Source organism: Rhodnius prolixus, unplaced genomic scaffold (genome assembly GCF_049639745.1).
Source record: "Rhodnius prolixus isolate KJV_2025 unplaced genomic scaffold, Rpr scaffold_14, whole genome shotgun sequence".
Classification (NCBI taxonomy): Eukaryota; Metazoa; Arthropoda; class Insecta; order Hemiptera; family Reduviidae; genus Rhodnius; species Rhodnius prolixus.
This window is the reverse complement of record NW_027411594.1, coordinates 10,656,237-10,679,453: the sequence shown is the minus strand read 5'-3', so window position 1 is coordinate 10,679,453 and position 23,217 is coordinate 10,656,237. Positions and strand designations below refer to the sequence as shown.

General features: G+C 38.1%; 1 protein-coding gene across 11 annotated transcripts in view; it reads right to left on the bottom strand.

Moving 5' to 3' along the window:
- LOC141451879 (protein jim lovell-like) overlaps positions 1–23,217 on the bottom strand; it is a 164,053-nt gene that overhangs the window by 88,438 nt on the left and 52,398 nt on the right. Inside the window, exon 1 of one of the 11 annotated variants that reach the window (XM_074123634.1) lies at positions 9,102–9,227. The exons of 8 other annotated variants lie outside the window; for them this stretch is intronic. The gene's annotated coding sequence lies outside the window, so the exon portion shown is untranslated. Of the gene's footprint in view, positions 1–9,101; positions 9,228–23,217 lie in introns of those variants that run through there. 2 more of the 11 variants (XM_074123636.1, XM_074123639.1) reach the window with 2 other exon arrangements.

Here is a 23,217-nt window from a genome sequence, read left to right as displayed (position 1 = left end):
ATGAAGGGGAGAGGATTGTAGCATTCTCATCGTACAAGTCTTTCCTGACCAAAACAGGCTTGAAAGGGCATTTGAGGTTTGCACAAAGCCTACAAATATAGGGCAGAGGCGGGTTGTTTGGCTCTCTGTTCCTGGATCTTTAGTATCTACAGTACCTGTAAACTTCAATTTAGGGAGTCATCCTCATGGGAAGGAAGGAGTGGCTTGAGTTGTGCCAGAAAATTATTATCATTAACCGCCGACTCCCTGCTCTACGTGGGACTTCCTAGTGGAGCCTGGCATGGAATTACTAAAAATCATTTACTTTACATGTTAATACAAACAATGGCTTCGATAATATTGTTCTGATTTTTGTCGAACAAGAACATTGTGCATTCTCATAGCTAAATAAATATAATACTGATAAGTTTTTCGAACTGATACATTCTCTAGTTTCTACCATTCAAATAACCATTGCGAACGGCCAAAATGCTGGAGTTAGATTTGTGAACGAGAAAATTTAAATCTCCAGATAATATGTTTATACTTGGAATAACAACTTGGCGCTTCATAATCTTTGGATTTATATAAAATATAGATCATTTGAATAATCAATTTTGTTCGCAAGATATAGAATTTTGGAATGTCCATATTTTAAAAGACCCTCAATTTTCGAATTACATACAATATCTCTTATTAGTTGGCGTGATTTAGAAATGGCTAAAAGATCATCGAGTCTTATCAATTCGAATATTAAATTCGGACTTTACGCAAGTTTGTTGATCACTTCACACCGAGAACATCACTTCGTCTGATTTGGAGGGAGGAGCGCTCCTGAAACGGATATTTCCAGTGAGAAGTAAGATTAGCACGACTACAATAATCTTCTCTTTCCGGTATGGCAGAGAAAATAATAAAATCAACGTTTTCTTTTTAGTCAGGCTCAAATAGTGAAAACCACGTCATTGCTTAAGAGTGGCGATTGCAATATCTGGTCTCCCCAGGAGGTGGCAACAGTTGGAACTTCTTCATCAGCGCTTTCATCTTGATGCTTTAATATAGTCAGAGGTTAAACAAAACGGCTCAAGGATTCATCACTGCACAAGAGGCGCAGCTATTTGTAGAGAGAGGTTGTGTGGGTGGCAATATCTCATTATAGCGACTGATGCAGTCTTCTAGTCATTAGCTCGTAAGGAGTCATCTTGTCTTTTCTCTCTTCGCTTTAATTAAAACTTTAACTTAAATATTTCTGAGAAATATAGTCTGGTCTGGTCGGACGGTCTGTAGAAGGCCAGGTGACACTGAGTTTTCACGGTGGTGAAGGAGGTCCGCGGGCTGTAAAGTGTACCAGTGGTGTTGCAAGGCTGCCACTACACGACGATGCATATGTTTGTACGCTCCATTAACACCATACCTGATCCCCTACCACAGCAAGGGCGCCTGATGTACTGGGTTCTAGTTGATGTAGTTTCTCTAGTTTTATCTTATCCAATGCATCTATTAGTCGTCAATAAAATTTATGAATACACTAAGAAAGAAAGTTTGAGATCAATGTCTACTGGATCAAGCGCCACATCACTGCATTCAGATTTACTTCAGGCTGCAGTTTGCTACACCAGCACCAAGTGCGGACACTAGTCCAAGCTAATACTTCAGCAGGTTGATGCATGTGCTCTGATAAATGTTGTTCCTGTTGCAACCAAAGCGCAACTTATTCTAAGGCAAGAGAAAACGTTAGGATCTGGCCCATGACACGGATCGTCCCAAACTGGCGTTAATCCGAATAAGCTCTTAGTTCCGCCTAATCCACTTTTGCCGAAATGTAGATATTACAGGTGATTTCGTCGAAAACAGGGCTACCATTATCCCTAGTAACAGTACAAATATAAGTTTTAGAACTATAGTGTACGCCATCTACAAGGGAATTTTATAAAAAATTTTGATGCCATTTCCGAGAATGTCAAAAATTTGTAAAATACGCGCCCAGCAAAGAGCCACTTCCGGCCAAGGTATTTTCGATAGATTTTACACAGGATACCCAATCTAAAACAGAAGCTTAGTGAGTACACGTCATTTTCTAGAAAACACTATTTTTTTTCTTCAGAAGTCCTGTGGGATACTTCCGGTGAAATATTGAATTCAACATGCCTTGCAGGAATGACAGGAAGTTGAAAAAGTGGAACATTTATAGAAAGATAGTTGTGAATAGTTTTAGTTTGTTTAGCCAGGGTAACTAGATCAATATTTCTCCCAACAAATTATAAGTGAGATAGTTGGGTACATTAACATAACATACATGTGTGCAACTATATGATTCAGTGTTAATTTACATAAATCTAAAACAAACAGACCATCAGCAGCGGATCAATAATACGTATGGGTGGAAATTATTGTTGAGTAATTGGTAAGACGGTTGGGAGTAGTGGCTAAAGACAGTGCTGGGGGTGGTGTATCTGGCCGGCGGACTTCACCTTTCAGCTCAGAATGGTTCGGGGGCGGCAGGGATGAGTAAAGTCGATATGGTAATTGTAGTTGGGTGCGAGCGCACCCTATCTACCGGTCAACATATCTTAGTTCGGAGCGCTGCTGCAATTATCTTCCAGAATACTGTTCACCACTCTACACTCAATTGCAATCTACACTTCTTTGAACAATAAGGAAAATAGCTGCCGGTCTTCCTTCACCTTTCCACACTTCAGATAAATCCCCTTCTGGCAGAATGTGTTCTAAATGCAGTTGGCTGCACAAGTATGAACTTTTCAGGGCTTTTCTGATCCCACTCTGATCAGGCGTTATTTTGTAACTGGCAGGACCAGAACTTACACTAGGTGGCACTTTAGGGGCAGACTATCCCATCCTTCTTCCTCCTTAATAGAATTTCCCTGAATAAAGTGATATTGTTACAAGTTTTAGAACCAAAGTGGGCAATGAGGCTCCAATTTTAAGAAGGAAAAAAGAAATTTTTGAGCTTCGAGAAAATCTCAAAAAAAGAAGAAAAGAATTTGAGTAAAGCTACTGTTACCGATCAAAATCGGGTAACAAAAATTTTTAACAATTTTAAATAATTGAATTTAAAAACAAATGTATGCCTAGAATGCCATATATATATATACACATATATATAAGAAATACGTAATTGTATGTATAAATTTGAAGGAGTAAAATTGTGCTTCGGATTGTTGACAAAGAAGCAAGAAGTTTGAGTCGCGAACAAAAGAAGAAAACAGAGCGGCGCTTATGTGGGTAAGCGGAACTAGAGAGTGAGCTGTGAGTGACAGAGAGCGCTCGAGATAAGTTGAGCAACGTATTTCCTTTTCTTCGGCTTGGCCGGCTTTGGATTTCCTATTTTCCTTACAGAATCAGGAATAGTTCGTAGTCGTAGTTGAGTTACCAGTGACGGGGATATGGCTAGGGTAATACTTTCCGGTGAAGGGATGATTATACATTATACAGTAGAAAGGAGAGAAGGGAAGTGCTAGGTGGACAGCAAGAGCGCAAGAAAAGCGTCGCTTGGGGTCCCCGAAGAGAGAAGACAGCGGTTTGGGGAAAATCTGTAAATACATTTTTACTCTATTAAAAACAAAATAAAACTAGGCCTGGGGTAAGTTGGAAATTTTCCTTTATTTTGAACATTTCAATAGTTTCCGGTGAAGGAAAAGTGTTCCCCTTAGTGTACATTGGTACAGACAAACGGTTTTCTTTCGAGATTATTTTTTTTTGTAATTTTTTATTAATATTATTAAGGTTTCCGTTTGGAAGAGTATTTTCATTTTAGTTGTGTTTCGAACTAAGATTCATTTAGATTATTATGTTAATTGGTTTTAAAGTTAAACTGAAGCTTTCGGTTTGTTTTTTTTTCCTTAAGAAACACATTTTCACAGGAGACCAGGATTTTCTGAAAGTTAAGCCGAATAAAAAAGGAAAACAATCAGTTTATGTATTTCCGATAAAAAAATGGAATATCCAAACGAATCCAATGTTAAAAATTAAATGTTTAAAACATACCTAATTAGTTTAATCGACAATTCAAAGATTTTAGTAATCATTCACTTTCTCTGAATAAGTTCGGAAAGATTAAAACACTTCCAATTCCATGTAATAAACAATGTCACAAAATAATTATCGCCCTCTAAGAAAACTGAAACAAAATACATAGAAGTGACCTTGAAGGAAGTAGAAAAGCGATCCGAATCAGTATAAGATGTAGTGCGCGCTACCTCGTGGCAGCAAAACTAATCACCTTATTCTATCTGACTTCATGTGCTGTTCTCAATGTTTAATATTTCATTTTGATTTTTATAATTAACTTTCATTCTTCATTTCACTTTTTCTTAGATAATCCAGAAATCATATATGAAGCTCGTAATTTTGGTAATAAGAGAGTTCAGGTTGTTGCCATTAAATGTTGGAAACAATGCGTAAAGTTGCCCTGCTTCCCGATCGCTTTGACTTTGCTGTACCCTTCAAAAAAAGATTTTAGTTCATGTCCTTATCTTGAGAAACTCCAGGTAACAGACCGCCTTCATTTGAACATCTCTTACCTTATAACCCCCTGTCCCCCAAGAGGGTTCACTTGGAGGCTTATGTCTGTTATACTGTAGGTTCCTATAATTGTTTCACGGACCTTCCTGAGACAGGAAGGTCACCATAACAACACGAACAAAAACTAATATATTGGATTAACAGCTGCAATTTGTGTATCAGAATTAGGACACATCTAGCTTGGGCAGAATCTAAAGAAAGAGAAAGAATCACTCCCTAACATTGTGGTCTTGTTGTTCGAAGTATACTGGTTTAGTATAATAACAGGTCTGGTAGAGAGATCAGGGACGTGACAAGTTGCTGGGAGGTCCTACATATCCGCCGGAGTAGATGTGTACATTGACAGAGAAGCATACATGTCTGTCGGTGTGTAATGCGTGCTTTTGCTGACCAGTGTGTGAGTGTGTTAGGTATTAGGAGGAGGGAGGTTGCATATCTGGAGTACACCTGGAGCAACGAGCTGGCCGCTTGGTCACGAGTTCGGAGTGCACACAACAGCCACACTCACACAGCCAGCTATAACTTGGATCATTACTAATTGTATTTATATATACGTGAACCGTTCGGCTGGGCGGAACCTATTAGCCAAACCAACTTTTTGCCTGCAACATATCCAATTACAATCTGCGAACTTAAGATATTATTCTTACAAAGTCAATCAAGTCGGAGTGGATGTTTTAGCGCGATTTCCTTTGTGTTATTAATGCCGCTTACTTCCTGCAAGAATAATTATTCAGATCGCGTCAAATTTTAGAGCTGCCCTACGTTTGAAGATCGCCGTCTCCAGGACGAAAATTCAAGGAAAGACCAAAATTAATATCTTTAGATATGGCAACGAAACTCGTCCCTCCACCTTAGCGATAAACATTTCCCTGACAGCAACCTACCACCTTTCTCAGTTTACATTTAGCCAGAGTTCAACAAATTTTAGTTAGAGTTCATTTTAGAGTTTAACAAACTTCATATCATCTAAGTGTATTAATATTGCCATTAGTTTTTTATTTGAAACCCGCCAAACAAATTTGTTGGCAAAATATTTAGATGTAGGGTAGCATGCTCAGTGAAGTTTGTGATGTAATTTTGGAGGTCCGAAGTATGTGATTTATTTTTAAATGTCTACTAATTGGTACAGGAAGTAAGTTAAACTGATATCCTTTTAAAGTGAGTTTTTTGTTAAGAAAAAAAACAATACTCATATTTGGAGTGCCGTCTGCCCCAGCTAAAACTTAATTTTAAATATTTTTTCTGGAAAGTGGAGTAGACTTTTTGTTGAAGGGGGGGGATTCTGTAGGAGCACAAAGCACATCCTGTTGGGCCCCGACTTTTAAACCAACTCCTCCAGGTTCTGTAAGGAAACTGCGAGGAGTCGTCAGTAGGGAACATCATTCTTCCCCTCCACAGGAAATGGAGTTAGTAGCAGAAGGGGCGATTCAACTAGAAATGTTTAATCTGACGTCACCAATTCGACAAACGGTTTATAGTGTATGGCCTTCGGAATTTCTTATAAACGGAAGAGCACTTACAAATATATTTTTGGGGTTCTCGGAGCAAGGATCCCTCTAATGTACCTCTGTGTACCAAGTGCCATGATGACTGAATCATCAGTCATGATCAGACATATGATCATGCTCATGGATACCACGTTTAACTGATGTAGCTAACAGAAAAATTCGCCGGAAGTAGTATATAAACACTGTCACTTTGTCACTGCATTGCCAAGGGTTGCCACCACACACTGTCCACTAAAAATAAACATTATCCAGCTTTTATTTAGAAATTATTCTACTGGCTAATCTTTACAAATTGTATTTCACTGCGATGATTTATAGCCGCCACATTTATGCAAATCAATACGTTCTTGCCTTTTTATTCATCAGAATTACGTCATAATTGTGATAAATTAGAATACATGAGAAAAGGTAATTGAAGGTTCATTTGGCAAGGCACGAGTGCATAATGGTGTTCCGCAGCGGAAACCCGCTCGCAGTCCCGGTAATGACAATACGAGTATTACTGAAACTCGGCCAGTTACTTTCTTCCTCTGCAGCGATGGAGTAGAGTACACACTGTGAACACGTAGATCTGTCGCTTTTAGTATCAACTATTTCTTTGCGAATTTCAATTAGGCGGATCTGAAATGAATTGGGTCAAGCTGAAGTGAAACTCTACCGAAGTTTGCATTTCGGTAGCTTGGCCATACTCTGCGATAAAAAGCACAACTTCACCATGTGGTGGGGGGAGAGTTAAGTTTCCATAAAAAATTTATTTTTTGGACCGACTTGTGCCGATCACCGGCAGAACTTCCAATTTAGATCGATTTTCATTGTTGCCCTGTACTCTACAATTTTTTTATTTTTAAGACTTCAACAACGTGATTTGACGTCTTGTCAATCATTTCTGGTCGTAGGCTAGTCATTTTCCGTTACTCCTAAAATTGGAGAATTTGTACAACGCATTCGTGAAAAATTGGTTGAATTAAATCGACAAAAATTATCACTTGGCAATTTGGAAATTCTTCATTTTAAACGTCCTTCCTCTATTGATTTTTTTTTTTTTTTTAAAGTTAATTATTACGCGAAGTGGACCAGACCGAACAAAAACAAAACTTTCGATTGGTTTGATTGTCCCCGCCCACAATAACCGATCGTAAGACATATTTTATGGCAGCTCGCTAGTGCATTGCGATGGTGCACGTTGTAGTGGACGATTATTGCAGCACGATTATTGTTCAGAGCATCGTACCGACTGAAGTTGCACAACACAATTTATTGTGCGTTAAATTTACGTGTATGTGGTTGTAAGACGACTATAATTGTAGTTAGAGAATATAGTGCTAGTCATTCCCTTGGTATTACGGGATTGGTGGCTTTTATATCTGAGGAACTGAAGGTTAGTGTGATATCAAGAAAACTTTAGTTTCGCGATGTGGCTCCCACAAGAAGGTGATGAGTTAAAGTGACGTAACAGTTTAAAGTAGGATGTTTTATGAAGTGATAGCGTAGGGGTGGCACAGAAGGCGGTTATTGTGCCGCCCCACAGGGAGGTGAACTCCTTTCAGTGGCGGCACACAATATAATATAGAAACTTTGTGCTTATACTTGGCACCACACAGCCGCCCTTATCGAACATTACTGGTGTCTACATGTCCGCTAGTGGTTAAGTGTAAAACACTTAATAAAGCCACTAAGTGAGTTAGTTACCTTGGTGCGTTCAAACTCCTGCTAAACAATTATTTTATCACCTCATTAGCATCCCCCATCTTCTCGTCAGCCACTCGTCCTCACTCTCCTCAGCCACTGCTTGGCGACGTTGCAGTCGGCCGCAAACAATAAAAATATTATTTGTTCCATTTAGTCAGACAACCCTCACTTGACTTCTCTTTCTACAGTTCTGGAGGAAATGTCTTTAAATTCCAAGTTGCTACAATAAATCCGTACATTGTACTTACAATGGCACTTTAGTGCAAAGCTCCTCCCGGAACTCCTCAAACGAATTTCTCTAGAAAATAACAACTGAAATAAAAGTTGTTTTATTTGGATTCGCTTTTGGGCAGTTTTTGGAAGGAAGAGCGAATAGGCTCGCATCTAATGAAGACAGGAAGTCATAGAAATTCTTAGAGCTATTTTAGGGAAAAAATAAATGATTTTATAATTAATTTTGTAAAGCGTATTTCCTGTTGAGGATTTTTCTTTTACTTTTAATTTTGGAACATATTTATCAATTTAATAGTACGTATTGCATTGTATTTTATATTGAAAGTGAACTTAGGGTCGTCAGCTCCTCTCATTGAAAGGGTGTAAAACAAAGTTTCCTCGATGAAAGTAGGAGGTTTGAAGGAGAACGTGGGAACCGTTAGCCAGGAAGTTATGAGAAATTGGAGTCTGAAAAGAAGTGGTGAGTTAGAGCCTTAAGTTCTCCAGATCGCAGGAGGAAAACTGTTCAACTGTTGAAACCAAAATCGATCAGTCTTTTTAATTAACAATGAAAAACGAAAAACTGATCATTACTAATTGCAGCAGATCACCTTGTTGTGCGTCTCGAATGCGTAAGGTCCAATATACAGCGGAATGTTGCATTGCCGTAATGCACTGCACACGGAAGTGCATGACGAGGTAATTGTGTGTTAATTGTATTTACTACACGTGCATCCACTTCACTGACCTTACATTATGCACTGCCTACTTGATTTTATGTGAGTCAGTAGCAATTTACTTCTTATTCAACTATTTCCTATCCTCCTAACACTTTCAGCCGTTTATTATCTTTTTTTTTTTAATCATGAATCAGGTTTGGATCCAGAGAGGAAAATAATCCCCCGCAGGTGCCCCCAAACAATTTTTTTTAAGCAAATAATTGCATTACAAACATTTCGATGAAACTTAAGTGAAAAGTGTCTTCACTTGGCAATCCACTTCTCTACTTTTTACCCTTAAAAGAAAGACTCTAACAATCAATACACGAGAATTCATGACTTACTAAAAACTCCGCCAACATAGAAACTAATGTTCTATTTGAAGGAACACAGTTTTTCAACTTTTCTTTTTTCCTAGCAAGTGGAAATATAATTTTGGTGAACTTACCTCTCAGATTACTGGAGTTGCCGAAACTGCTGATGGCCCAACAAGAAGAGCGAACTTTCAAAACGGTTTTCTCATTAAGCCGCGACTCTCTCGAAAATCAAACAAACCACCATCTTTAGATTTTGTAAACATATGTTTATAAGGATCTAACACATGTTTCGTAAATCCTATATCCAAGAAAGTTGATTTTATAGTTGTTTTCGGGGACGGGGATATTTGCTTATCCATCTTAAATGCCATTTCTGGAAATTATACTATTTTATCACCTTTTTATTTTCATTGGGAATTAGATCTACGTTGCTAAAGTTCCGAATTAGCATAAAATCCAACAACTCTCAACTTTGAGTGTGAATATTGTGACAATATAAAGCCGTGTGAGTGTTTCACGCAACATTTTTAATATTGAAGTTGGAAATTTTATAACTGATCGTTAGGACTCCAGTGGCGGCCATAGCAAGTCGTTGATTACAACAAATAGGGAGTTTTGCTGGGGATATGCTACGTGTGTATGTGTGTTGGTGAAAGTTAGTTGTTAGCAAGATGTGGACAATGAGGCGGGAGGTCGCTGCGAGGTAAGCAAGTGGGCAGGATTCAGTTTGCCCATCTCGTGGGTTAGCAGGACCCATGCTCCGCACCCCCCTAACTTTCAAGTACTTGCCGCCGTTCCCTGCCTCCTTTTAGAGATAGTTAACGCTCTCTACTCCTTGTAGCGGACGTCTCGGTTAGGTCTGAAGGCCTGCGGGTCAGCAACTAGTACACTATTTGTTTGTTCGGCCCTTCCTTTACCCAACAGAACCTACATCGTCTTACGAGGGAGGAGTTGCTAACCCAGAATGTCTGCTATTGCTTATTGGAGTGCCCAAACCGTTCAAACTCGGTCTACCCCCAGCTCAGCATCGTCTTAACTGTTATAGCCAGAGTGTTCCACCACCCTGTCCCTGGCCATCCCTTCACTTGTTGCCCGCAAACCTCTGTTTTAAACTTGAAGCAGGGTTGCTAGCCTCCTCAGGCCTGGTCAATGTTTGGTAAACACCTCCAGCTACCAACCTATTTCTTACAAACTTTATCCTTACCACACGCCCTCTATATCACCGCCTAACTCGATTAACTCCATTAAACAAAAAATGGAGAAATTTGATAAAATTATGTACATTGTTTTTTATAATTCTTGGCCAAAAACTATTTGTCTTTTAATGGTGTTAATCTTTATTATACGGAATATTTATTATAAATACAAAAATCTACGACTGAACCAAGTGCTTTGACATTCATTATTAAAATATTTCAAAAAGTGGAGTTAATTGATTTGTGCAGTGAACGGCTCGATATATCGATCAAAACTGCAGTGCCAACTCGCTCGACTTTGTCTTGCCGCTACAATCATCGATCTCACCATTAAATTGTCGCCAAACTCGCAATTTTTGAAACATAATAATTTATCTGTTATTTGGGTAACGCTCCAAAAGAGGCTGAGATCAATACATAAACATTTAGGAAAAGTTAATAAAAACAACGGCAATTAAAAAGCAACGGTAAATTCTGAAGCAGATTTCTTATTTGGGTAACGTCAATCAAAAAAGATTTTCTGGTCAAATCCAAGCAATAAAACTGTTAGATAATTACAAATTGCAAATAATAAAATCTTACTGGCGGTTACATGGGACAGGGAAATAAAAGATGTGATAAATCTCCTGGTTCTTGTCTATTTCTGATAGCACAAGGTTGTTATCACGGGTTTATTTTGTAGGTCACACCTTCAATAGTTACCTAAATATTGAATCTGAAGATTTACTTGGCTTAATGGTGTCACTAACTTAATAAACATAGTAAATGGTATTTATTTATACAAATGAAACTGTGGCCTTATGTGCAGGATAAATGAAAGTGAGGTTAGCTCTACAGTTATCTTCCTCATTATGGCTCTCCTTCTGGACTAAAAAGCTCCTTTTTCTATTTCTCAACTGATCAAGATCTGGTGTGGTCAACAAATCAACATATCTACAGCAGTCAGCTGAGAAACTCAGTTAAACAGTAGGGCTGCACTTCTGGGCTTACACAGCTTGGAGAAACAGCAAGGGATATCTTTTGGAGGATTCCAAGGTGTACACACCAACTAAATGCTCACTTCAATAGCTTGCACCTGTCAGCTGGCACTATCTGAAGCATTGTTGCTTAGCTACTGTTTCAACATGTTGCTGCAATTCCGATTTTGAAGAAAAGTCGGGAAGTTTAGATTTTCAGTTTGGATTTTCTTATTCTCTTTTTAATGAATGAAATGAACGAACATTGGTTCTAAAATTTTATGTAAACTTTTCTTAGAATTATGTACTTTACATATAGATAGAATTTATAAACGTTGCATTAATAATTTTATGAGAATTAGTTTTGAGGTTGTCTCAGATTAGGGCTGGCTGGCGTTCCGTACAACGTATCATTTAGGTATCATTAGGTACGGTTTTACAATCTGGATAATGTGAGTAAGAATTAAATTTTATTCTTGAAGTTTATGAGTTAAAAACTTGATATTACTAGTGAGAGAAAGTGCTTTTACGAGCGTCTTTTCTATTTCTTGTTAGACTGGGGTTGTTCACACTTGGACCATGATTGTCGTCTCGAGGAGGGACCAACTGGGATTGTTCACACTTGGACCATGTCGTCTTGAGGAGGCACCAATTCATGGCGCGAGCCATTTTACAAAATACTACATTTTTCAGCACAACGAAACCTAATAACTTGGGTCTCCAAAATGCATTTGATACCGGAAATATACTCGACCGCCACCTTTTTGCCAACAGTGAGATAAAGTAATGAATATGACATTAGTAGTAATAAAGTTGAGAAATGAAGAATAATAATTATGAGAGGGTAAATATTGTGTCTCAAGTTTTATGAAAGAACGCTGCGAACTGCTAATTAAAAGGTTTTATTGCTTATTTATATAAAGTTTGAATTGAGAAAATTATACAAGTTGGTACATTTCCTTTCTTGGTTGGGAGCAGAGACAAACAAACGGACGGGGCCGCCTTAAGGAGTCCGCTGAGCAAGGGCCAATGGCGAGAGGAGGAATCACAAAGTCATGTCTCCCCATTATCTTTGCGTCGAGAGCAATAATTGAAATTGTATCCCCAGTGTAGCCGCGCTCCAAATTAGTGTCGCAACCCTTCTTGAGCAGCTTCGCCAACACAAGAAACTCTCTCTGCTTGCCGCCCATCCACTGGCCTTGTTGCCCAGTCAGCAGTGCTGCCACACGTCCTGATAATGCCTTAAACATTCCCACCTCACTAATAATATATCGTACTTATTCCTTACGTTTGCTTCAGCCTTCTCCCTACCCAAAGCCTTCCTACCGTGTGAATATTAATTGATCCAACCGTTCATCATTCAAGAGGACAATATAGGAACCCCAACTAGAGACCCAGTCCCGCTTGCTTCCAGACAATCTCCTATTATATTAAAATTCCTAAGTCTAAAGAATTATAAGTATTTAGTGAGGATGGTCGTCGAGGGTGGGGAAAGGGGGGCAGATCACACCTAAAAGTTACTGCATTACAGCTACTGGTTACTGGGATCATTCAGGACCACAGGAGCATGGTTTGTGCCCCAATAATAAGAGGTTCCGGAGAGTTGTTCGGGGAATGTCGAGGCTAATTAAAGAAGAACCAAGTGACAGAGTACCGAACAGTTCTTACCAATGCGAGAGATAGTTATGGCCGAGAAAAGGCAGACATCGCAAGGGGCGGTGAGCAGCAACAAGGTGTGCGACATTGTAAAAGGAATATGCGATTATTATCATTTCGATAAAATTAAGTAAAAATTGAATTCGAAATAATTCGATTTCTCTGATTCGCCTTAATATTTACCTAATCCTAGAAATAAATCTACGAAGAAATAGGTGAAACGTAGACACCCTAAAAGGCTGTTGGTCGAGGGACCAAAGACAAGATTTATTTCTCCGGACTTCCATGTGCATAAGAACATTTAGTTACTTCTACGAAGTAGGAGTCTGTAGACTCAATGGTGCCTTGATACGTCGACCGCCTTCCTCAGAGTTTCACCAAGTTAGTGGAAAGCTCTCTAGATTCTGACGGTGAGCAACTCATCTGATCTCCTTCAGTTCCAGGTCGTTACACCGATCCCACTTCTTACTGACAATTCCAACTTTGAACAGGTCCCACTCTTTCTGACAATCGCGCACTCGCTCCAGGAAGTCCCCACTCCTCCTCCTACATCGCTGTGTGCCCAACTAGACAATGATTAATCGATGTTCCAGCACATCTCACTGGATGTTTGTTCCATTTGCACCGTACATGAGGCATGTATGAACGATCGCTGTAATCAGCCTGCCTCAGCTGATATCTCCTCCATGCGCCGCATTATTTTTCTTTACTCCCAACAATAAATAACATTAAATTAGTGTCATTAAACTGAACTTGCTTCCAGCCATTCCGCTTGCACTCTGTTTATGTTAGTTAGACAAATAACTGCATAATAAAAAAAAGTCGTTGCGCCAATAGTACTACCAAGAGTTAATCGTAAAGTTCCGCACTTCCTAAAATCCTTAAATAGGGCGTCCTGGATGTACTTTGGATTTTATTCATTCAGATAGTGGCAGATCTGGAAGCCTTTTTCTTGGCTACAAACCATTCAGAACATGGTGTCCGGGCCTCAGAGTCGCGTGATTTGACGAGTTCAATCGCCTTAATTAATGTGCTTTCCGATATCCACTTGAATCTGAATACTTCTTGAGATACAGAACAAACTTTATCTCTTCTCTAACGGGTCGTAGCGCCTGCTAAATACTGAAATGATCTTAACAAAAACTTACAGTTTAAAATGTTAAGTATAAGGGTTGATTAAACGCCAAAAGGTACACAAATCAGCGAGTACCCAACATTTCATCAATACTTCATTAATATTTAAGTAATTCTACTGCATTAATTTTCATTAATAAGTTATTTTTTAGAATTTATTAGATATCACAGACCCTTATGCTGGCCATTTTCGTCTACAAAATATATGTTCAAGTAGCACTGTAGATTGACTGTAATATCTAGTTATTTATAATAATCAAGCTATTAATTACAGGTTAAAAAGAAAAACGTTATAAAAAATAAAATAAAAATATGAGGCTAAAAAATTCAAAACCTTGTTTAAAAAAATGCTTACACTAACTTACATCAATGATTTTGTTTATTTTATATATTTATTTTTATTTCTTAAATAAAAATCGTCGGTTTAAGCTCATTCTTCGATTAAAGTAATTGTTACTTTATGTAGTAGTCAAACGTTTATAATAATAGGTAATAATTATCTGGCTTTATCGCAAATAATATAGTTTTCTTCAATTACATTCTCCATCTAGGTGTTCTTCCCACAATGTTGTATATATGTAATATAAAGTAAATAAGATATGCATATATTTAGGACAGCTAATTATTCCAGTATTTTACTATAAGTAAAATTAGGGGGACTAAATTAAATTACAATAGAGAAATGAATAATTATTGTTTAATAATCTACTTGTTATTAACTGTGTGTTAATTGTGCTCACGAATATTTCGGTAAGACGAATTCAAGACAGTAGCCTACTCTAACTTTATCTTTACTTTAACATGCATGTACGTATGTATATATGATTTATCATAATTATAACAAAAAAATAATATAAATGAAGTGGCCAGCATAAGGGTCTGTGATATCTAATAAATTCTAAAAAATAACTTATTAATGAAAATTAATGCAGTAGAATTACTTAAATATTAATGAAGTATTGATGAAATGTTGGGTACTCGCTGATTTGTGTACCTTTTGGCGTTTAATCAACCCTTATACTTAACATTTTAAACTGTAAGTTTTTGTTAAGGAGATTTTTGTACCTTTTGGATAGATTTTCCTTTTTGTCTATTTTACAAAGTTACCAATCTGCTTTACAGATTTTTTTAAAATTTGTAATAAGCAATTCTATCATTATAACCTGATAAGGTGTTAACTACCACTGGAGAGATCTTTTTAAAAAATGATTGTAGTTGCGGCTCCCAAACCATCCTCAATAACAATTTTTTTGAGAAAGCGTTTTGAATAACATAGGAAGGTATTTGTACGTAAATAGCAAAATTAAACTGCGATTTCAGTACTTCCTTTTAAGAGGAGTAAGAAAAATAAACTAGGATTGCAGTACTTCTCCCTAAAAGGCAAAGAGGCAAAGATTTTTTAATCGAACAATTCATTGATTTAATTAAATCGGTTCACTCATTGATAATTTAAACGATTGCAGTACTTCCTCTTAGTAGGAGCAAGAGAATCAGCAACGTAGAGGAGCTTCAACCACTTATTCGAGCTGAATTTTATCAAAATCGGACTTAGCGTTACAGAAATATTGGTAATAATAGTTTTAGAAAGAGCCTTATTTGGATGGGGCAAATTCCCCTCCTTATGAGGCACGGTGCCGAGACTTTTGAAGTGCAAATCTGTATAAAATTTCGATTCGAATGACACTTCATTCATAAAAATCGGTTCACGTGTCGATAATTTGAAACGATTGCTATACTTCCCCTTAACAAGTGTAAGAGCTGATCGCCGCTTTAATGTTACGTAGGGGAGCCCTAACCCTATCATCCTACCAAATTTTATCAAAATCGGGCCAAGATTTACAGAGTAATTAGTAATAATAATTTTGGAGGGGGCCTTACATAAAGGGGGCTAACTCCTCTCCCATTCGATGTACAGCGTCGGGACCCCCAAAAGGCACATCTACATAAAATATTGAATCGAATGACATCTCATTCATGAAAATCGGTTCACGCGTTTAGGCGCTACGTTGTTTACAAAAAAGGTAACAACAAGAACAACAACAACAACAACAACAAGAACAAGAACAAGAACATTTTTTGAAAAGGCCGTTTTTGCTCATTTTCGGCAACTTTTTTCTCGAAACCTATTAGATCTGGGTGGTTGCAAAAAAATTACAGTTATAAAGGAGGGTTTGGAGTAAGATTTAAAGAAAATTTGGGAATTTTATCTTTTATAGAAAAAGAGAAAAAAATTGTCAAAGTTGGGTGTTTTTCAACGTTACGCTTTTTCGTGCAGTTTTTGATGGTCAACCCTTATACAACTGTCCTACCGGACAGTTTTAATATCAGTTTAAGTTTTGATTGGTTACCAGTGCGTCAGAAGTGCGATACATATACCAGTGTTCTACTCTTTTTTCACGTGGGCTACGAACTTCGTACCCTCTACCCTTCAAGTGTCTGTCCCTTTAAATTGAAACATGTTGAAGCTCTCCTCAGCGAAGGACTTAAACGGGTCTATCAAGTTAGTATCTGCAATGTTGATAAATCCTTTGGCTAATCTTTACAATAGCTCCCCAGAGGCGTGGCCTGTTTTTTTTAGGGTGTGGGTAGTGCAGAGCACCTACCGGGGAAAATAAAAACTACTTCCCGCCAGTGTGCGGATGGTGCGAATTTCGTAGCGCTTATGTTTAGCGCTCATGCGCAGTACACATACTGCATAGCAACTGCTTCCTGATTAATGTATTAATAGTTCCCGCGAGTGTTCTGTATGTTTCCGGAGGTGCCGTTTTTTTGTAACTTTATGAGTATGAGCGTTTTAAATTTGCGGGTTTTTTTAAATTAAAGCATGATTGTAGTGTGAGTAAGAATGGAGTTCGACAAGTATACCCTCCTCAGGAAAAGGACTCCACAGAATAAGGTAGTTTCTTTTGTGTTGTTCTGTGTAATTATTGTAATGAATGTTGTGACAAAAATTAAAAAATTGAGGGTGATTAGGTAGGTTAGGAGGGGGTATGGGGGGCGAAGCCCCCCATTAAGAAATAAATAAAGAATTCGAAGTTATTCTGATTCGGTGCTACCATATAACCCGCTAGATTTAAGTGTGAATATAAAATAAATAAATAGTTTTATATTTATATTTGAATATGGCGGGTTCTATAGTAACAGCGAATCAGAATCACTTCGAATTAGGCCACGCCTCTGGGGAGCTATTGTAAAGATTTACCAATCCTTTATTTTCGTGGACTTCAAGCTCCGGTCCCCCCCCCCCATTATCAAATTCAATTACTTCTTCAAAACAGAGCTAATCTATTCCTTTACAAGATCTAGATTTAATCTATAGCGCTTTCATTGCATGTGGTCATTCTGAATCGCATCTTCTGTCATCGTTAAGATGAACTACTTGCACTAGAAATGCTGTCTTTACTGTTTCCACAATTATTTTTAATTTTAATTACTTTTTTTTTAAAAATCAGCTGGGTGCTAAAATAGTGAATATACGCGAATATTTTTGCTCCTCGTTAAATACTTATTTAAAGTAATTTTGATTGGATTTTAGTATATATTTTGTGTTCTAAAACATTTGTTAACTATAGTTTTTTACTTCTGTGTTTATATATTTAGTTTATTAGTGTTATTGCCAGTTTACTTATTCCATTAACTTTACATGACTTTTCTTTTCTTTCCTCTGACTTCTCTTCTCTTTCCTTCTTTTCAATAAACTTAAAAAGATACTTTATTCTTCGTTATAATTATCTTTCGCCTAGATCTTTGCAAACAATTTGCTCAGTGAAGAGAGAAGTGATTCTTTAGAAAGGTTAGGTAATTATACAGTTTTTTACAAAATAATATAAACAATAAAATAAAGTGTAGAAATCCCATATTCGGCCAGCTTAGACAATGGCTCTAAGTGACACCGATATGGGGGGAGTTTTTACCTCAGGGGACGAATCTACTACCTCCTCAGTGAACAAACCAAAACGGTCTTCAGAGATGGCCAAGCTCTCACCTGGGAAAGGAAAACTAAAGAAGCAAAGTAAGAAGACTGTTCCGGTCCCCTCGCCGCCACTAACTCGTCAGAGAGGCGTATTGTCTCAGTCAACCTCCCTACAACAAATTTCATTTCCTCAACAGCAGCAGCAACAAAATGTACAGTATGTATCCGATTTTGCCACCCACAATAAATTTAGCGTCTTGCCAGAGATTAGCGATCCATCCACCAGTGATAATAAGCCACCCCCTATACACGTGTACAAAATCAATAATTTTGTGATGTTGAATGACCATCTGAAGAACTTAATAGGAGCCAATAATTATTCGTGCAAGTCTCGTTTGGACAATATACTGGTAACTACCCAAAATATTGAGGCCTACAGGAAAGTTGTCCACTATCTGAATGATCAAAAAATTGAGTATCACACTTATCAGCTCAAGAAAGATAAAGCATTCCGAGTGGTTCTGCGACACCTGCACTACACAGTTCCTCCAGAGATGATTAAAGAAGAACTTCAACAAATAGGGTTCAACGTAAGAAACGTAACAAACATCCGACACCCTGTCCACAAAAATCCGCTGCCTCTATTTTATGTTGACTTAGAGCCAGATACCCACAATAAAAATATATTCAACGTCACTGGGCTACTCAATACAATAATCAAGGTAGAAGAACCCTACAAAACTAAAGAAATAGCGCAGTGCAAGAGATGTCAGCAATACGGACACACGCGGGCTTACTGTCACGTAGCCCCGAGATGCGTTAAATGCGCTGGTCCTCATCTATGGGAAAACTGCAGCAAATCTCCTGATACACCTCCCACATGCGCCCTATGCTCTGGAGCTCACTCATCTGCCTTCCGAGGCTGTGAAGTTCACAAAGAGCTTCAAAGAGTTCGTCGAGAAAGAGAGATTGCCCGAGGTCACCTACCTTCTAGAGGCCATCACCCTCAGCCTCCTCAAACGTCTGCTTTCAAGGATTTCCCGGCTCTCCCGCAAACAGCGCGCCAACGACCTCAGCAACCACAGAATCGGCCTCAATTGCAACAGCAGTCACACCTTCAGCAGCAATCACAACCACAGCAGCAGCCCTTCAACCAACCAGCTACCAGAGGACTCTCTTATTCGGAGATCACGAGGTCTTATTCTCCGTACTCACCTCTTCCTCCTCAACCTCCATCTACACAACCCGACATAACGACAGTTCTCAACTCATTTTTCCAAAGGTTCGAATCCCTCCTTACTCCACTCGTTAATCTTCTAAACACTTTAGTTAGTCAACTACTTCCTCGTCTCAACCCTTGACTTCTCCAACTCAACAATCCTTAACCATCCTACTTTGGAACGCCAATGGGTTGAACTCCCACAGAGACGAACTTGACGCATTCTTACACGACAAACGTATTGACATAGCTTTACTTACTGAAACCCATTTTACTAGTAGATCAAACTTTTACATCACTGACTACAAAACATACAGGACTGACCATCCCGATGACACGGCCCACGGTGGTGCGGCAATCCTAATTCGCAATACTCTCTCACATCATAACCTTCCTCCATCATCTACTGACTATCTCCAATCATGCAGTATCTCCTTATCCGCTCATCCTCATAACTTTAATCTCGCAGCTGTCTATTGCCCTCCAAACAAATCCATATCTCAACAACAGTTTGTTTCATTTTTCAAAACACTTGGTCCCAGATTCCTGTCCGGTGGAGACTACAACGCCAAGCACCAACAATGGGGATGCCGCACAACAAATCCACGTGGCCATACTCTACTAAATGTTCTTCACGCCCGAAATTACAGCGTAATATCACCGGATCATCCTACGTACTGGCCTACATCTCTATCTAAGCTCCCTGATATCCTAGATATTTTTGTCACTTATCGGATGTCTCAATACTATGAAATCTCCACTCTAACTGAACCTTCCTCAGATCATAGCCCCGTACTGATTACTCTCAACATAAATCCTTTTCTTAGTACTCCTAAACCATCTCTGATATGTGGCCCGGTCGACTGGAAGAAATTTCAATCTAAATTAGAGGACTCATTAAATCTACAAACTGTACTTAAAACAAGTGAAGACATAGACAACGCTGTACAACATTTCACAACATCAATACAAAATTCCATTTATCAATCTGCATCACATACCAGAAAACAACATAATCACACTACTAATTTACCACTATACATAAGACAACTCATCACAGATAAGAGACGAGCACGAGCCGTATGGCAGCGCTCCCGCTATCCCTCAGACAAACAAATCTTTAACAAACTTACTCATCTACTCAGGACTGAACTACAGCTCTTAAAAAATGAACGTTTTGAAAACTATACACTATCACTGACTACCGAAGACAAATCTCTCTGGACCGCTTCAAAAAGAATCCTCCGCTACAAACCAGTACCCTCCCCACTTCGACGTAGCGATGGATCATGGGCTACTTCCGATGGTGATAAAGCTGCTCTCTTTTCTTCTCATTTTTTAAATGCATTCACTCCACATTCTGACATTATCGACTCACAATTCCAAAAATCTCTCCTACAAGATCTGGACACACCTCTTCCTCTCTCACTCCCACCCAAACCATTTTCACCTTCTGAGGTTCAGTACGTCATAAATCATCTTTCACGTAAGAAAGCGCCTGGATTTGATCTCATTACACCAATCATTCTCTGCAATCTTCCCAAAAAAGCCATGGTATTTTTGACTTCCATATACAACGCAATTCTCCGAACAACCTACTTCCCCGTCTTGTGGAAGTATTCCGTAATCCGTCCTATCCCAAAACCTAAAAAACCTCATCAACATCCTTCGTCTTACCGTCCAATTAGTTTATTACCTGTACTAGGAAAAATTTTCGAAAAACTTCTTCTCAAACAAATCCTTCCTATCCTCGAAAACTCTTATGTGATCCCAGATCATCAGTTTGGATTTAGACGTAACCACTCTACTATTCAGCAATGTCATCGAGTAGTGGACATAATTGCATCCTCTCTTGAAAAGAAAGAATGTTGTTCAGGGGCTTTCCTTGATGTGCAGCAGGCCTTCGATAGAGTATGGCACACTGGCCTCTTGTGGAAGCTTAAAAATATTTTACCTGCCACGTTTTATTTAATCATAAAATCTTACTTGTCCGACAGGTACTTCAGAGTGCAAATAGGATCTTCTTTCTCCCCACTTAAGCATATCGACGCTGGAGTTCCACAGGGCAGCATTCTGGGTCCTATTCTCTACTCCATTTACACTTCAGACATACCAACAGATACTAACACTACACTTCTCACATACGCAGATGACACCGCCTTACTGTCCACTAATCATGATCCTGTACTAGCTCACAGAAATCTGCAGTCACATCTCTCCTCCTTAGAACAGTGGTTCAAGAGATGGGCTATTAAACTTAATGAAACCAAGTCTCAAAATATCACCTTTACTCTTCGTCGCATTACTCTTCCTCCAGTCATCTATAACCTAACACCTCTACCAGTAGTAAACGTTGCCCGCTACCTTGGGCTTTACTTAGACCGAAGACTTTCTTGGAACCCCCACACTAGACTTAAAAGAACAGAACTGAACAGACGCTATCGACTACTTAAAAGACTCTTAGACAACAGATCAAAACTCTCTCTGGACAACAAAAGACTAATTTATACAGCTATTTTAAAACCCATCTGGGCGTATGGAATAGAGCTGTGGGGTTCAACCAAACGCTCCAATCTTCAAAGGATTCAATCTCTACAATCTAAAATTCTTCGAACTATTGTAAACGCTCCTTTTTATGTCTCCAACCTGACTATACACACTGACCTTAACATTCCTTTTGTCACACAAGTCGCTAAAACAAGATACAGAAAACTCCACTTCAGCCTGCAATCTCATATAAATCCTCTAGCTAAAAATCTTTCTTCTAGAACCCTTCCTGACAACCCGACAAGACGCCTTAAGAGACAGTGGCCTCGTGATCTCCTCTCAAGTGAAGAGAGCGACTAATAGCCTGTTTTGGAGTGTTACCACTAGGTAACTTCTCCACTCGTATTCTTCTGTTATTTGTTGTTACTGTTATCACTGTTACTTATAGCGCTAACGCGCTGATTGTAGCAAAAATAAACGCAAAAAAAAAAAAAAAAATTACTTTTTTAAATATTATGAATTGTATTCGACGTAACATAATTTTTATTAGATCAAACTTGTCTTTTGCAAAGAATTTATTGTAATTATTCGGTGTATTTTATTAGTGTTGTGTTTTTACTGTTAGAGAATGTAATAAACATATTCATTTGTTTTTCAGACAATAGGTAATTCATGTTATTTGTTAATTGTAATCAACTAATGCTGATGTGACATTCTTCATCAAACAGTTTTATGTATAGTGTCACTGTTTACATTGAACGAGGCTTTTTAACCATTTTATAAACAATTATTTTAGCGAGGAACAACTTTATTTCGCATGTTGCTAAAGTAAAGAACATGTTGCCAATCCACAATAGGTTTGCTAGATTCACAGCTTATGTATTAGTCTTGACGATATTTTGATTAACAGTAAAATCAATGATCAACATGAATTAAGAAATTTTGAGAGAGTTTTCCATTCTGGAACTGAATAATCGTCTTTAATTTGTTTTAGATGATTCGATCATCGATCAAGATATCATAGAATTGAATCATTTCTAATTTCTAATCGATAAAATTTATGTAACCTTTTTACTTGTCAAATAAAAATCAAAGATAATTGAGACAACATCATTATTGTATTAATTCTTCAAATCTAACGGTCTTGATGAAGGCTGAAAATTTGAATCAGCGATCAATGAAAACATATGAACTACGTAATAGTCCCTGTGCCCGAATCTGGTGCTGAGATTGTCCAACATAAGAGGGAATCAGATTTTACACTCGAAAGAAAAAACCCAATTATTGTTAATTTCTCTTTTCCAAGTTCGAGCGTCATTTTCCGAAATTATGAACGTTTTATTTCGTCACTTTATAATGGAGCCCATAAAAAAAAAATTGAGGAAATGATTATGACAGCTCAAAATGCAAATGTTTGTCTCAAGAAAAGCTGTTGTGAAGCATCACCAAAAAAAGTAAAATCAGATTGGTGAATTCCGATAATACAATATTATTTTGATTGGCTAAATTTAATAAAATTGGAGACGTTATTGTTTCATGGAGAGTGACAGAAGATCAACTAATTCTGCTGTTGCCTGGCATTTTTAAGTACCAGATCCTCATTAATGAGGAACAAGATTTTATTGATTTTTTTTTTTTTAACATTAAACATTAATCTCCAAAAGAAATCATAAAGCCAAAAACATT